A 13,505-nucleotide genomic window follows, 5' to 3' on the forward strand; every position below is an offset into this window, starting at 1 on the left:
AAGAAGATAAAGAAGACGACCCTTATTGGTTTTTGGGCAATTCCCTTTCAAATAGGCAAGTCATTTGTGCATGTTTGTCTTGTAAGATACGTTAGATCTATTTTATAATAAATATAATAATTTTATAATCTAAATTATTATATATATGTAGCCATGTCAATTTATGATTAATTTATTTTCGTAGAACCTCTTTATCTTTTACACTTCTCTTTAAAAAATAATTCATGTTTTCTCGTTGTCAATAGACATCATGATTGTATGTCGTCTCATTTCCTTAGCTAGGGCCACTTTGTGTTCCTACGCGGAACTCTTGAGCTTTGTGATTTCATTATGCATGTGGAGCCATCATGTCCCCTGCACTAAATATTAAACATTAGTACATTAATATAATATAATATAATATAATATATATATTTGTATACTTTGACTTTATATTATCATCTATTAATTAATTAGCTATAAATATTTGTGGCTCAAATGAATTCCAGCTGATTAATTATGAAATGCGATATTGTAGCGATCCACCAATTCAAGGCTTTGGAAGTCATTCCCTCCCGAAGTTGCATGGCAATTTCGTTTGTCGATTCAAAATGCTCTCCTTAAAGTCAGCTATGTGATAATTTTCTACGGATATTCGTGGTGTGTGTGGTTTACATAGGAAAAACGAGTAGATAAAGACATTTATTAATTTCTTCTGATTCCAGGTTTCCAATTAATTAAACTTAAATTAATTTTGGCATTCTGTGCACTTGATTTTGATATCTCCAGTGATCTTCATTCACCTCCAGGGGCGGACAAGAAGTCAAGTTTGAGGGGGCAAAAAAAAAAAAAAACTGGGGGCGAAACTTATTTATTATAAGGTTTTCTTTATAAAATAGCTCAAGAAATTAGTTTTTTTTTTTTTTTTCCTAGCTAGTAATTTCCGAAGATTTTGGGGCGGCTGAAGCTAAGGGGCGATCAACCATTTACTTTCACCTTCTTCACCTTCGTTGGTTAATTAATGAGGTTTAGTTATGCTATATATGATACTCTTATCATCGTAATATGTTGATATGATATTAATGTCATATATTCAATCATTAAAATAGTTCTTAATTTTTAAAATAACCAATTTAACAACGTATACATGCATGATGCCGCATCAAAGAATGAATATATAGAATGATACGAGTGATGTTGATGCGTTTTCTGACATGCATGGTCGAAGCCTAAAAATACAGTCGAATAGCCCACGATTATGGCTTGGGCATTGATGCAATACTCGGACACTCATCCATGAAATAAATGATAAACAAAGCAAATAAACTGTAAATAAAGAAATAGACAGATTTATGTGGTTAAACATAAAAGTCTACGTCCAAGTGTTGTTTTTGGGGCGAAATCCACTATATTGGGTGATTATATAGTCTCTCATAGCCTCTTATATCTCTCAATACAATGAAGGAAATAAAGTTGATGAGAGGTTAAAGAAGATGTAGTAGTTCATTTCTTTTATAAAGATCTCCTTCATTCTTTGGCTTAGATGAGTGATATTTGTCTTATGTCGCTTTTGTTAATCAATTTTCCTTTTATCCCTTGTAATGGGCTTCTAATGAGCTAGGCCCTAGTTCATTCATATCCAAAAGATGCCACAATTCTTAATGTCAATTTGTCCAATCAAGAATGCCTAGAGGATTTTCAATATAAGAGTCAATCTTGGTAGAGATAGTAACGGTAGAAAAATAAACAATAGAAACCCTCCCTTGATTTCTTTTATTATGCGATGGACTGAAGATCTCTGAGGGCAGACCCATTGGCAGTGGGAGGCTTGCTTGACTGCTATGGTCACCACATCGTGTGTTAGCCTTGGTCGCCGAAGCTTAGCCTACATGTTGCTAGGCTTGGCTATCTAGGTGCTGGAGGTTTCCTCGACCGTTATCACAACATGAGGTCTTCCCAATTGCTATCACAACGGGAAGTCTGCTCAACTGTTATCGCAGCAGGGGCCCTGCTCGAACCACTTTCACAACGGGAGGTCTGCTTGACCCTTATCGCATAAAAGGTCTACTCGATCGCTATCACAACAAGAGGTCTGCTAAACTGTTACTGCAACAGGAGGTCTGCTCGACAGCTATTGCAACGAGAGGTTTGCTTAACCACTATGGTTTCCAAGGTGTGTGTTAGCCTTAGTCATCAAAATATAGCCAACATGTTGCTAGGCTTGGCTGTTGTGGCAGGAGGGAAGATAGGGAGCAAAGGTGCCCGAGAGGCGCTCGAGGGCTACCTGTAGCTAGTGCTCTAGGTCAAGTGACTAGGTTTCCAAGCTTCTTGTTTGGCCGGGGTTCATCACCATTGTGTGTCATCTTTGCCCGAACCTATTTTATAGGGATCTTTGTAGCTCAGAGCGAGCACTGTTACTCAGCGGTCTCCTTTATTGCTCAGCGAGTTCCTTTGTTGATTGGGGTGAGCATCATTGCTCGGCGCGGTCCTTTGTTGCTTGGGCAAGCATTGATGTTCGGTAAGTTCCTTAGGTTGGGCGATCTTGCTCGCACAAGTCTCTTGTGTCTCGGGCAAGCAATGGAGCTTGCCCACCAGGCTTGTTTCCCGAGAGAGAAATCTAGCAAGCCTGGGATGTCCGAGCACTAACGTGATCGGTGCTTGCTAGGCTTCTGTCCCAGGCAAGTTGCATTGATTCCTTGAAATTTTCAAAGTACTTGCATGAGTGTTCCAAGTGATGGCTCTAGATCCCACGGGATTCTCAATGAATGAATAATTATAAACGCATATAAAAGATAAACAGAAGCAACATTGTAACATATATGTTTCTATCGTGTAAAACAAGGGTTGCAGTGCGACTAGTTTTGAGGTATTGTGGTGGAAGGAGCTTCCTAACCAGAGGTGCTTAGTATAGATTGGGCCACGTCTATAGTGGAGGACGTGCGGAATTGCTTTTCCAATGCTCTTAACTTGCTCTGTTTCGGATGTTTAAAATAAGGGCTGCTACAACTTTCTTTGATGATCATGAGGGAGCACCTGGGAGGTAGGGCTGGGCGGTGGGCCCTCACATCTGGCCAGCCCTCTCCCCATTTGTCCCTCACATGGGGCGGCCGAGGGACACCAGTCCAGACAAGGCCAACGTGCTAGCAAACACCCACACTTTATAGAGGCTAGGGGACGGGGCCCGAGATAGGCGCAAGCCCGGCCCTGGTTTTTACCCATCCGCCAAGCCCAATATATATTATATATATTAAAAAATAATTTTTTTAATAAAGCGACGTCGTCTTATCTAGTTTTTTTAATAAAACAACAATGTTTTATTTTAGGTTTTGTTTTTATAGAGATCTCATTCGTTCTTTGGAATAAATGAGTTATATTTGCTTTATATCATTTTTGTCAATCAACTATCCTTTTATCTCTAGTAATGAGCTAGACCCTAGCTCATTTCATATCCAATAAGTGGGATGTGAGTAGCATATAGCATTTTTCAGGTGACGCCTATATATGTTTGTCTAGTTTCTTCAATTTCATAAATATTGATAAAATTGCAAGAATGATCGTCGTTAGGTTATTTTTCAGTTGGGGTTATCTCTTGCTCGTAGTGCAAGAGGTTTAAAAGATGTTAATTGGATGTAAGTTTTTCGAAAAATCTTATTAAATATTTTAGAATTGTTATTTAAAAATTACTACCCGAGGCATGGTCCATGGAAAGGGAAAAACCTTTTAAGTTTTATAAAGTTTGTGAAAGTGATGTGACCTATTTGAATTAAGAGCATTTTTCAGAGATGTTTTTGTTCGAGTTTTAAAAATGTGGTGGGCCTTTGGAAAATATGTTTTGAAGAAAAAGAATTGTGAGGGATTTTTTGTTTTTGAGTATTTTGAAAATTAATCATGTCTTACTTTTTGTTTATTGTTTTTTACAAAATCCGAGATAAATGTTTTATAATTAAAATTGGAATGAGAATAAGAAGGTTTTGAAAAAAAAAAGTTTAAATGTTTTTATTTCTAAACATAATTAACACTATAGTATTAATATATATTCCGATAAACGAAAAGTTGTGTTGAGTATATAAACATGACAAGAAACTTTTATTTTGTTACATGAATCCGATTTTCGTTTCATCAGGAACAGCCATCTTTTCTTCAAGAATGTCTTTATCATTTGATCCAATAGCGTTCTATTAGATAAGAACAGATAGTTGAACATAGGCATTCGGATTTGTTACTTGGCTTGGGGTTGATGAGGATGAGTTACTTCGATTGGCTTTGGTTCGTTTAAAAAATATGATTAGAGGAATATAAGCGGAGCAATTAGGCATAAATTAATACCGACTCCTCAGAATTTGGTAACTTCAACTCCATTAACAACCACTTATAAATCTTTTTTCATGCCTCAATAAGTTACTTCCCATTCCATGCATCCATGTCACACATAGTCTAGGACATACAACCCTTTTGAAAACAAGTTAAATCTGTGGCGCCCACGACCCCCATGTAAGGAGACACGGGAATCGAGACACCGGGATGATGACAACAGGGTCACACATCCCAACGTTAGTGCCAAGTATGTGTACATGCAACAGTATACAAAAACAACGAAGCGGATAAATAATACAACTAAGTACCAGAATTGTTAATACAATTTAAACAATCAGATAAAAGGTTTAAAAATTATACAGTCATCCATAATAAATGTTTACAAGTCCCAACCAAAATACGAGTGATCCAATCACTCCTCAGGCTCACCCTCATCCTCCTCTGCATCAAAATCTGCGTTACCACAAAATGGTACCGTAGGTAAGTATAATCCAAATAACCACGAAATAAAAATACATTAATGCTACTAACATGCATGCATATGATGAGATATGCAATAAATCCAAAAAAATACTATTTTTCCCGAAAATAGATATTTTCCAACACACGCCAAAATCTCATTTTGGCCAAAAAACAATACTCTGTCATTTTCCCAGAAAATAACCCAATATTCCATTAACCAATGCACCATGATCTCCCCTAGGGATCATCCTCACGTCCTGGCTTCGTAGCGATGCTCAGTTCCGCGCTCAGCGCGTTCTTGGCCAAGCACCCACTACGCAATGAGCGATGCCCAGTTCCGCACCCAGCGCGTACGTGACCAAGCATCCTCTAGCCCCCACCAGCAAAGGGGCCACGGAGTCGGCACGAGACCATCTTGTCCGATCCCATCGTCGCCCAACGACAATCCAGGGGACGTCACTCAGTATATTCCGCTCCCGAGTGACCAGAGGAGCTCCACCGAGATAATACCCCATCTCGGCTTGGGGTCGTGATACACACGCACTCAAAATCCTTTAACACATGAAAATCCAGTTTTCATGAAACACATGAACATGATGCATGTACACGAAAATCCAGTTTCCTTTACAAACATGATCATGCGTGCAATATGCTATATACATGAGCACCAAAACCAACAACCAACAATTCACAATACCAATCAATCACACAACTCCGTCCATAGTCCATCCGACCCCTGAACTCCTCGGACTCAGTCCGGCATGTCCAATCAACCAGTTCACAATAACATGGGTTAGTGCAAAAATATATTTAAATCACAATAGTTCTTTAGAAAAATACTTACAGCGCTATAATATGATTTTTGAAGGATCACGGAGGAGCAAGAAGTGGTGACTCAGCAACGTAACAGTGTAAAATACATTGTGGCCGTGGGTCTCAAATACCCACTTTTGAATGGGGACAAACTAAGACTCGAAATTGATAGGGTAGGGCCTAGAGAGGTCGGTGAAGCCAATGGTGGTGGTGGTTTGCCGTGGGTGGCGGCGCAAATGGTGGTTTTAGGCCAAAAATACCCAAATCGAAAATGAGGTTGGATGTGCTTTACCGGTGACGGATCGGAGCCGGGGTTGGGTCCAATGGGTTGCCAAGAGGTCAGGATGAAGTGGTGAAGAGATGGTGGCCGGAGGTGGAGCGACGGCGGCGCGCGAAGGAAGAGAAGGCCGCGGCTTCAAGCCGTGCATGGAGGAGAACGCCGGCGATGGAGGAGCTGAGATTTAAGGGGAAGTGTCGCCGGCTGGTGGGGAGTTGGACGGAGGGGGCGGTGTCGGTCACCGGCGGCTCACGGCGGCGGGCTGGGTGGTAGACGAAATCGGACGGAGAGAGAGAGAGAGTCGTGCGGGATGGGGGGAAACTGGGAAAAAGAAAAGAAAGAAAAGAAAAATGAGAAAAAGAAAAATGAAGGGAAAGAAATGAGGTCCAATCCTCACATCTTGGGTCACAGAAAATGATCCAACGGAAATGATTTTAAAACAGCAAATCGATTAAATTAAATTAAACGTAATGATACAATGAAAATAAAATAATTAAATCCCACAATCAATTAAATTAAAAGAAGAACAATTTAAATGTACAACAGTAAATAAATATTAAGAAAACATAACAATTTAATTTTCACAATTTAAAGATCATAAAATAACTCATTTAAAATATCCGATAATTATAATATAAGAGAATAAATTTTTGAACAAATAAAAATAATCATTCAGTAAAAATACACTAAAATACGGGGTGTTACAAAATCCATCATAAAAATGTGATTTCCTTTTAGGTGAATCTCACTTTTTAAAAAAATTTTGCACAAGACTCGCACGACTTGAGTTTGCACAAATCGTTTTCAAATTTGATTTACTTATGCCAACTAGATTATAATATATATATATATATATATATATATATATTTGATCAAAAATAGATTATCTATTGTATGTCTTATACCATTATCTAAAAGTTTAGAACAATCCAATATGAAGTTTATGAGTGGATGTATACACACATGACAATCGTGTATTTTGCAAGGATTAAAGTTAGCACAGTTAGCACAATTAATTTTGGAGCAGTTTGGATGTTCTAACTTAATGCTATTTGGCAAAAGATTGACAATCTAACTATGTTTTGTAGTGATTGACAGAGAGTATTTTTGGAAGCTGAAAAAGTTTAATGTAATGTATTTTCGCTTTTATATTTACTTGGTTGTAGCGGCTAACATCTTTTAAATGCCTTTTAATTTTAGAGGAGATGTACAAGCTTTTGTACAAATTCCATCATTTTAGTTTATAGGAGATGTACAAACTCATTAAGCTAAACTATTTTTAACCCATTTCACTGCTATTATTAATGTTATGATTAATGGCTAAACTGATAGCAATAACAATGCTTTTAAATTTTCAAGTTTTTCTTTGGACAATAGGACATGGGAGAAGAGTTTAACAAAGAAGTCAAGAGAAAAACTTGGTAAAATATTTCTATTTACTCTTTAACAGCTTTTTGCTTGCAAGTGGAGGCTTTTATCCATATTTATGAAAATATTTTGCTCTTGTTGCAATTACAGTAGAAAATTGACTTTTCCAAAAGAAAAAAAGCAATATAAAGCTATAGTCGTAGGTTATTTGTTGACAACGACTTTCCAATTTATGGTCCCATATTTAAGATTTCCACTTTCTAGTGACTGCTTGTTTAAACTATAACTAGGTTCCATGTGATTGCCATAATATTCATTGTTTGAAAACTAATAAAATTGATTACCATAATATCTAGGTACATTCCAGGAAATAGAGATGCTATGAGGCAATTCCTATGGGTTATTCAAGGTGGGTATGGAAGTTTTGTGTTATATATTTCTTATGACATATATCTTCCGGTTATTGTTCTATTTTTTAATTGATATGCAATGGTATCCTTACACATGCATAGTGTAGATGCTTAAAGTGGGTTGTCTCAAGACTCAAATATATTTTTTAATGATTTTTGATGGAGTAGGACTTATGTGTTGAGGTCTGATTTTGGATGTAGATGGAGTAGGACTTAAGTTGGCCTTTTTAGTTTATTCAAAGGTGCAAAGGGACTTGAAGATTAGTAAAGTAAGAGAAGGTAAACACCATCTTCCTAGTTATAATTTATATTGATATCAACTTACAATATATATATATATATATATATATATATATATATATATATTGTGATATCAACATTGATTCTTTTTTTCTCGAACATCTCAATTACTACTAAATTGAAAGCACCACTTTGGTTTGTGTATGGAACCGTTCGCACGTCATTTTTGTTACATTTGCTTTGAATTTGGGATGAAAGAAAATACTACAACCGTGTAGTATTAGTCTTCAAAATGATGAGGTGTGGGAGTGGTACAGGATGATTTTTAAAGACTAAACACGCAAACTCTGTTGAGAGCCATAAGGCTTCACATGTATCTCTCTTTCTCGTCCCAAGATCATTCTATGCTTTGCCTCAAAGTTCACAATTGTTTAAGCAGATGTTAATGGTCTTTGGTTTAATTTTCTAGCAATTTTTAATGAAGTTTGTGATTCAAGTTTTTATCTCAACTTTACAGATGTTTTTGAGATGAAGTATAGTTTTCACTGAACTAGATATTGAAATGGCTTTGACTCCTTTGGAGGACAAGATTTCTGCAAGTATGTTAGACTTGATGTGCTTTGTACTTTGATATGTCTTGAGAAGTCTAAAATTGCACAAAAATATACTTGAATTGCTTTATGCACTATAATATAATGTAATTGTTTAGAATATAAAGCAAATACTTTGTATAATTGCTTTATGGATGGTAATATAATTTAAAATGGATGGTAATATAATTTAAAATGTGTAATTTTTTTATATATTTTGCAACAATAGTTTCGGATTCGGCAATACATTTTTTTAGTTCACTTTGCGGTGATTGGATTTGGACGGAATTAGTTATTTGCGGTATTTTTTAGTTTTTTTTCGACGATTTCATTTGAAGCAAAAGGCCGTTTGTGTTGTAGTGAATCAAACCACAAACATCTGGCCTCTTGATGCCTTTGACACCGTTGACGTGCCATCCTTCAAAACCAGCTTCAATTAATTTACGATCGCAATCTCATATGAGTGAGAACCTCGTGCCGTCTCAGGCGAATACGTATACCCATTAATTCTTGCAGACCTTTTCTTTGTTTTTTTTTTTTTGAAAGGATGCAGACCTTTTCAGTTAACATAGATTATTATCATTGGATCCTTAATTTATGTGTTTAGTCCCTACGTACCCTTTCGTAATATTTCCTTTATGATCATGATATCATGATATCCGCATGATATGTCGAGGGAAAAAACAAAGAAAAAGAACAAAACATAAGCCAAACTGGAGGCCATGCATATATATATATATATATATATAGTTTGTTTATTATCTTCTAATTAATATGCGTACTTACACATCTGTATATAGTCCAAAGTAATAAATAAATAACGGATAAGGACACACACACATGACACACATATATATGTAAATTAGGCACGTACGTTGAACAGTAATTGGATGCATGGCTTTGCAAAATATAACTCCGCAAACCTTGAAATTAAGGTATGATGATGCATGTACTAATGGCCGTAGAAAGATCGAAGCTAATTATTAGTTACAAATGCATACATATAGATCTTCTCTTGATCTATCTAAACAATATATATACAAATATTTAATGTTTTAATTAGCAAGCATTAGTTTTCACATTTATTTTATAATTAACATGCATGACAGAAAAGGAAACCAAACAAAAAGAAAAGGGACACTAGATCCCGTTTGGATTTAGAGATGAGTTATGATAGTTTTATATGAATTAAATAAAATATTATTTTTTAATATTATTATTATTTTAAAATTTGAAAAAGTTAAATTATTTATTATATTTTTTATAAAAATTTAAAAAAATTATAATAACGAAATGATATAAATTGAGATGAATTTTCCAAACCGAGACTTCATTTTCCACGTCTAACTACTCTTAAGAGTTTCACAGATTCAACTAACTACTCCTATGAACGAACAAGTGATCTGCAGGAAATTGATTATATCGACATCAGATCAGCAGTTTCATGATTACAATGATTAAACAACAATATCCTGAGATCGGTTACTCCCGAAAATTACAAGCATTATTATAATAAATTAGAAGCTTTATAATATTGCAGGCCACAAAAAGTAATCAATTGCTTTCCCTTTTCTTTTCTTTTTTTTTTTTTCTTTTTTTTTTTTTTTTTTTTGTACTTATTTCCTAATATAAAAATGAAAGATGCCGAGAATATATATATAAATTATTCTCTTCACCAAAACCAATGAACTAATTGATTTAATCTCTTGATGTACAGCCTTAATGACACTTGTCATAAGCTATGCACCAATAGGATGGGATCTCAAAAGCACCAACCATGTTAAGACGAGAAATTCTGTCACTCAGAACCCTAACAGTGATATCTCCCTGCTGTCAAGATTCCCCTGCATAATTCGACATGTAAAAAGTAAACGCGCGAGGATATACAATCCTACCCATCTATATATAATAAATATTCCATGGCTCAAGGTACTTCTCCCTAAAAGCCTGTCAAATTTATATATATTTATATATATTCAAATGTAGTTCATGCAAGGTATATGGTGAAGATTGAGAAAGCAAAGTAAAGGGCGTTCCAAGAAAAGAGTACACGCATCGATCACTGAAGGCCAGTGAAAGCACTTGCCAAAAGAACCCAAAAATGATCAAAATACTAAACACACATGAATAACAACAAAGAAAATGAACATATATATACAAAGGGAATGCTCCAAGAATCAGATATAGAAGAAGGTAAATCTTGCAACCTGTCCAAAAGAGTAAAATTTGAATAGAGAATATTACCAAATCTTGTTCTAGGGCTTTTCCCTAGAATACCCAGATGGGCATATATATGAGATCATATGTATTAATAATCCAGCGGAGATCATAGCAAGAATGGACATGATCAATTTGTGAAAAAAATTCTGGGTTTTTCGTGATTCCATCAACAGGTGAAGCTGCCATATGATCCGTTCTTTCCTTGATTAATCGAGAGGAAAGTTTAGATCATGCTGGCAGCTTCAACTGCTAGTGGTGCACGAGAAGCAGGTAAGGCAGCCACAGATTGAAGAAGATGGATAAGAGAGAGAGAGAGAGAGAGAGCTATTTCTTTCTGTAAGGACGATGAAAGTTGCTATGGAAGAGAGAGGGAGAGGAAGGGGATATAAATAGTGGCCAGGAGTGTCTCATCTCTCATCCTTTAGGTCTAAGTCTCTCCTAGTGGTTTTGTTGCCATGAGAGGGCAGAAAAGTTTATGCGGATATATATATAATATATTGATTAATCACGAACAGAAAACAGATGGCAGTGGTCCAAAGTAAGACAAATTTAATATTGTCATGCCCACGACACCTCCACCATGCAGACAAGTTAGTGCAGTTCTAATATTGACATGGAGCCCTTGTTCACTTTATTGTGGGTCTCTCTTCAAGATCTCTCTCCCAGTGTAAACAACATTAAGAGCCCAAAAAGAAAACAAATGTTTTAGGGGGACCATTTGCATCCTTTCTTAGCAGATGCAAGAGAAAGGAAAGTTGTAAGCATCTCAACCTAACTAGATCATGTGACTATCTGATCTCTTTCATGCAGTACTACCATTTTCATTCCTTTTAAGTATCTTTCCTTCGTTCTGTTTGAAGATATAGATATATAGCTTTTCAATCTTTATGAACAAGGAATGCCATTTGTCAGAGGCTTGCTTCTAACTGCATCTAATTGGTGTCAGTTGGACATTAATTAAAGGTAATCTTAAAGAAAAATTAAGATATCTCCATGGTTTAAGTAACATGATTTAGGGAGTCTAATCAGTAAAGTTAATGGCTTGATACAGGCAATTCAGAAAGTGACACAAACATACTCCAATAAAGTGATTAGTGATCTTGACATGATGAATTAGCTGTTTTGATCCCTTTGTTAGGTTTAAGAGGTGAAACCAATAGACGCATGCAGAATTGCAGAGTCATCCCCATACCAAAGTATCAAAAGACAAAAAGTGGAAAACATAAATATTCCAAAGAAAAAGTTCCCCACGTATTGGCTTCTTGGATAGAGTTTTAGCAAAACATGATTAACTACTTCACAATATATATATATATATAATAAGATTCTAGCTCCACTTTAAACAAACTACTTTTCATGATCTAATTTATATACATATATATATATATATATATATGTATGTATGTGCATGCTTAGGTACCATTTTTAAATGATTTTGCGCTATACATTGAAAGATGAACACATAATATTGAATTTGATTGGTTCAGTTGTTAGATCGCCAGAGACCCCGCGTATTAGCTATCTAGCTAGATACATTTGTTTCTTTTATATATATATATATATATGATCTTTGATCCCAGCTGGGTTCCAGAACATATAAATATATATATACTTAATTACCTTTGTTAAAGTATACGTCATGTCTTCTTGTTATATCAGACTTATGCTTTTGGAAACCTTATGAGCTAGGTTACGTTAGAGGGCTTATTGGCTCGGTTGAATTCAATGGCGGACTCAGGATTTTGCTTAGGTGGGTGAAGATTAATTTAACAAAAATAATTAAGAAAAATATTAACTAGATCACTTGATATATGAATGATACTAAAAAATTAATTCATTTTGATTGTCTTTTATGAGGCATTCTAGCCAGTATATATAAAATGAGAGGGTTTCCACTTTAATGTTAGACAGGCCGCCTCTTTTTTTTTTTTTTTTTTTTTTTTGTTTTTTTCCAATATATAGTTTGTACTAATTTGTATTGTGTTGTTTTTTTCCTTATCATAGCACCCACCTTATAATTGTTTTTCTTTGCTTAATATACTATAAGTGGGTGCTATATATATATAATAAAAAAATAGAAATCTCTGGAAAAAAAAAATTAAACATTATAATTAGTAAATAATCTGGTAAAAGGAAATATGAAATTATTTGAACAATATTGCTAATAATATGATACTTTCATTTAATTTTATTTAAAAATTTTGTAATAATAAGACGAGATATATTAAGATCAATATTTCTTAATCCAAACGTCGCCCGTTCATATTCTTCACCCTCTAATTTGTTAGTCGAAGTGGTAGCTAGTAGTACGAGTGCAATTTAGGGGTGCCAGATATGTCAGGTTATTGGCGTTTGTGTTGGGTTATTCGGATGCATGCGGTCATCAATCACTCGACCCTAGCTAATTATTGTATAATTATTATTATATGTAGTTTTGATCATTTTTTTTTCTTATTTGCTTTAATTTGTCACTATCTAATCTGTAACAGGCGACCAATATAATATATATAGATAGGATTAAGATCAATATATCACATGAGGCTTAGAATATTTAAATCATCATGAATTCATTCAAATATATATTAGGAAATAAGCCATATATTATTTTATAAATCTGAAAAACCAAATTTCTACAACACTCAAAAAGGAATTAATTAACAGAGTATATTTCCGCTGATCTTGATCAGGTCCGTATCAATGGAGGTGATACGCACCGGAGTGATCACCATTCATGACTATCCCTGCATAGTAGTAAATAACAGAACTTTGAGATGGAGGTTCTAAAATTTTTTAGAATTTTAATTTATTAAATTTCCATTTTGGAAGATTTTC

The 13,505-nt window shown here is 35.0% G+C and overlaps 1 long non-coding RNA gene across 1 annotated transcript; it reads right to left on the reverse strand.

Moving 5' to 3' along the window:
• Positions 1 to 9,862: 9,862 nt before the first annotated feature.
• LOC121260625 lies at positions 9,863 to 11,109 on the reverse strand. The gene is made up of 2 exons (XR_005939757.1): positions 10,698 to 11,109; positions 9,863 to 10,297 (listed from the first exon to the last, which is right to left on the reverse strand). It is a non-coding gene; the product is annotated as an uncharacterized LOC121260625 (long non-coding RNA).
• Positions 11,110 to 13,505: the final 2,396 nt, after the last annotated feature.

The sequence above is a fragment of the Juglans microcarpa x Juglans regia genome, chromosome 4D, assembly GCF_004785595.1.
Source record: "Juglans microcarpa x Juglans regia isolate MS1-56 chromosome 4D, Jm3101_v1.0, whole genome shotgun sequence".
In the NCBI taxonomy this organism is placed as follows: Eukaryota; Viridiplantae; Streptophyta; class Magnoliopsida; order Fagales; family Juglandaceae; genus Juglans; species Juglans microcarpa x Juglans regia.